The sequence below is a fragment of the Vigna unguiculata genome, chromosome 2 (genome assembly GCF_004118075.2).
Source record: "Vigna unguiculata cultivar IT97K-499-35 chromosome 2, ASM411807v1, whole genome shotgun sequence".
In the NCBI taxonomy this organism is placed as follows: Eukaryota; Viridiplantae; Streptophyta; class Magnoliopsida; order Fabales; family Fabaceae; genus Vigna; species Vigna unguiculata.
In genome coordinates this window covers 23730304-23735109 of record NC_040280.1, presented here as the reverse complement: position 1 = coordinate 23735109, position 4806 = coordinate 23730304, and positions in this window count along the sequence as shown.

The window sequence follows — 4806 nt, the reverse complement described above, 5'->3', positions numbered from 1 at the left end:
CTTGATGATTGATAATTAAAGAAAGTTTAGACAGCTGAGACATGATTTTCTTTCGAACTTCTATATGGGAGGATCTTAGGTATTCTTGAGTACTGGGAAACCATTGTGTGTGCATCATGTACAACTATGATCTTGTACGCTTGTTATTGTATTTACTTGTAACTATCAGTTTTTTTTAATACGGCAATTTTGCTTATCAAGACTAATCAATCCAAAGAACGAGTCTTATATTTTTGACTTAATGATTGATAATTAAAGGTTTAAAACTTGATTTTCATTTGAACTTTCTGTGTAAGAGCATTTAATACTCGTAATACTCCAATTGTAGATATGTTCTTTCTTATTACATTTTTTCAGTTTACATAAATTAGTGAAAGTTATTCATGTCAAGTGTCCTTTAATGGTCTGTTACAATTGAATTCATGGTACGATAGAAATATATGAATACACAGGAGCTATCATTATAATTTATTAATAAAGGTCATATAAAAATCATAAAAATGCTTTTTGAGATCAAATTTGGGATCTAGGAGTTCGTTAAGTACAGGGAAGATAATAATATCTTACTATGCATGAAAGTAGTTTTTAAAATACTTGTTTTATCCCTTTACGCATATAAAACAATATAAAATATTACTTAATTAATTGTTTCTTAAAATAATATTTATAGAAGTATTTTTTTTTTGCTAAGTTATTGACTTTGTTTTAAAAGTATATGTTGATTTTTTTTTTTTGAGTTTTGAAATTTTGACGCAAAATTTGAATTTCTCTTTGCATGAAACTTTGATACACTTTGGTCCTTAACTTTCAAAATAAATTGATATAGTTCTTTTAATTGAATTGCGTTAAATTTTTTGACGTGTCAAACACGTTTTTTAGTTAACATTGAAGTAGGAACATGTCAAACGATGTAAAATACTCAATTTCAATTTTACGTCAAAGTTCAGAGATAATTATTTCAAATGATGCATTATTTCAAATAGTGCACTAAAGATGATGGTGATCAAGGGGATTATACTATTTTGAAACAATGGAGAAAGATATATAATCTAGATCAAGGTGTTAGTAGGGATCATTTTTTTATTTTTGTGTAATTAACATAGTCTTAGTATATTTGTTGATGAAAATCTCATGATTTGATATAAAACAATTAATAGGTTGTAAGTGAGATGGTATGTAGATTAGGTGTTGAAGGGTGTTATTTTGTATTATGATGGTAATGTTATGAAATGTTTTTAAATCAATCAAAAGTTCCACCTAGTTATATCAAGATTCATTTATATATTCTACATATAGTCTACAACTTTGTGCAATTGGGTATAGAAATATAGCATATGTAATATTTTGCAAATTCATTCATAAAGACAAGATTGTTGTTTATAATTACATTACAAAACACATTCATTTAAAGTCAACATTCCACTTGGATGTTTAAAACTGCAAAAAGAAATATGTCTTTAATAAATGTCTCATAATAAAGACCCAAAAGAAAAGGTGCAGCTTCAAAAACATACATATTAAAAAGTCATGGATTCCACACTCGTCCTCTCCTATTTGCAACTTATGCCTTATGGAGGGTCTAACTCGTGATGGGTGAGGTGGAGGACAAATTGGAATTGCTTGTGGTGGTTGGGATGCATGAAAAGACTAAGTAGTTTGTGGTGGGAACTGTACTTGTGAAGACTATGTACTTTGTGTTGGTGCATGGGATGATTTGAAGAAGTCAACTTCTTTAGGTGTTGGAGTTGGTGTAGTTAAAGTTGTTGCTTCAGTTGCATGAGAAGGATGGTCTAACTGAGATAGTTAGGGGGTAACTTTTTCTGTTTTCTCAAAGATCTTTACAGGTGTCACATCTTTTACGGAGCCCAATTTTCTAAACTCCTTTTCGTTCTTCTTGATCTCCTAAGGTTCAAGTCTTTATTATTTTTTTATCTTCCAGGCAAAATCCTTTCACATAGAGGCAATACATAAGGAAATTCGGTGACAACCCACACTTGTTGATCATTGACAATGTAGATGATTAACATGTATGTCTCTTCATATGTTGATCTTCTAAACTAATGAGGGATGGAATCTTCTCCATTCAAATTGAGAAATTTCATAACAGTTAATGAGTGACAACAAGGTATACTAGTGATAGTCCATTTCCTGCAACTATATTCTCGATTGTCTATGTTGACAACAAACTTGTCCGTAGTAGTTGAGGTGTGCCTGACCTCAAAGATATTGTTATTGTTACATAAAGTCAATTATATTTGTTATTGTTTTTTTCTACTCTCTAGATAACACCAGAACAATATAACAGGGTAAATATGCAGAGAAAGGTGCAACATATATGATCTTTTACTGAATAATCAAATTAAAATACAAATTGAAAGGTGCATCATATATTCCTTGCATGTATCAAACATTATGATAGCACCAAACATAAAGATAGACAAAGCTAAAGGACCTTCATTACAGCTAAAGGTATTTGCCTTGGAGGGATTGCTAGAAGGTGTTTGAATGCCTCTTCATTAACATCTTTAAGGTTCCTCATCTTTCTCTCACATGCTTGTGTGTAAGTGCTTGAAGTTGCCTTCCACATCAAACGATTCAGATTCTTGCTTGGAAATCTCTTCCTAAAGTTTGCATACATATGGTGAAGACATAATATATTAGCAGTTCTGGGTAATAATGATTGCATAGCACGCATCATACTTTATGGAAGAAATTTCATACCAGTGCATGTCTACCAAAGTTTAACATAAAATATGAATTATATTAAATACCTCATGCTAGTCTGAGATAAAAGTTCAAGAGGCATAAACTTTGGAACCTTCAAGATCCTCCATCAACAACTCCAAGAACCAAGTCCATGCATATTTGTTTTCTACTTCAACAATAACCTATGTTATTGACAACATTTGGTCATTACCATCCCTTCCATACCCCCCTTTCAAAAAACATCGATCTAAACCAATTATATGGTGACATGAGAGGAAATTGTCTTTGCATGCCTTCAAACATGTATAAAATCTCATGAGTACGGGTGTCCCATCATTTTCTTCAACTTTAACCTTTGTAGTATAACCAAGATTAGGTCTACCAATCTCATATGCATAGTCGTACGTTCTTTTAAATTATTCTTTAAATGAAGCATCAATATGGTATGAGGCTAATGTTTTTGCCCTAAATTCATTGACCTAGACACACAAACATTCCACTTCCTAACAACTTTGTTACAAATGTCCACTACCTTCATATTTGGATTTTCTATTATTGTGTTCTCTAGCTTCTTGCTTAACCACTTGGCAATTATTAAACCAACATTGAATAATCTACTACATGTATTGTATCATCAATTTTCGTTAATTATCATGTGTGTAGTAGAGCCACATACACACAATAAACAAACCACACACACTTTCCATTTGCACCTAAGCATATGACCCTCTATTTCTTCATCATTATTCTATAATTTCAATCTTTGTCCACAATGCACTCCATATGTTCTAATGACGTCTATAAATTTTGCCTTATCTGCAAAATAAGTTCTGACATCTCATTTGTATTCAACCATGTTTTTAGGCATAAAAAATGTTCCAAGTTACCCATAACTTCGTCAATCATCCACCATTGTATCACTCTCTTCATCGCTATCCAACTCTTCTAATTCTCACTTACAATCAGACAATCCTCTTTCGTGTATGTTTAGTTTGACATCTTCATTAAACAATCATGCATCATCACCATCCCTCCATATACCTTTTTTTTTCTCTTTTGGGAGTAATTCCCAGAAGGTTCACTAACATCTTCATCAATGTGGACTTCCACCTCCACACTTCCCTCCCATAAATTATGGTTAACTACATAATCTAAATCACAATCAACACTCACATCAACTAATCCTTCAAGATTGTGGACACCTTCATTCGACACACTCACACCATCTCCCTCATATTCAACACAACTTTCAACCTCAAACTCACCCTTACCCTCACCCTCACTCCCCACCACCACCTCAGCCTCACCCCCACCCTCACCCTTAGCCTCAACCTCGGCCTTCACCACCCCATCATTACCATGACAGTCATCCTCGTCCAGCATTTCAGGATCACCAACCCTATTATCCTCATCAATAATATTAGCCTCAAAATCCACCTTAACCCCATCTGCACAACCACCCTCACACTCCCTGTTACAATTGTCAAAAATTCGGTCACTTTGCTAAAGAATGTTAGATAGGTGATGGCGCAAAGATTAGATGAATATAACAAAGTAATACACATCAGATGAGTCTTTTTATACACTGGTTAAAAGAATATAGCAAAACAATACACATTAGACGGGATTTTCCATATAGAAAAATATTAGACAGGTCATTTCATACTTTGATTAGACGGGTATAACAAAAATTATTACACTAGTCTAGGAGTACATTGATTAGACAAGTAAAACAACAAATATTAAACGAGTTTGTCGATGCATTGACGAGTCTAACAATACACATTAGATGAGTCATTCATATATTGATTAAATGACTCAATATACATTAGACAAGTCTTTTCACACATAAATTAGACGAGTATATTAATACACATTAGACAAGTTTGCTCATCACTAATTAGATGAATCTTGCACTACACATTAAACAAATATGTTCATACATTGATTAGATGAGTATGGTGAAAAACATTAGACGAGTCTAGCAATACACATCAGACAAGTTTATCCATATACTTATTAGATGAGTATAGCAAAAAACATTGACAAGTCATTTCATGCATTAATTAGATGAGTGTAAGAATACACATTAGACGAGTA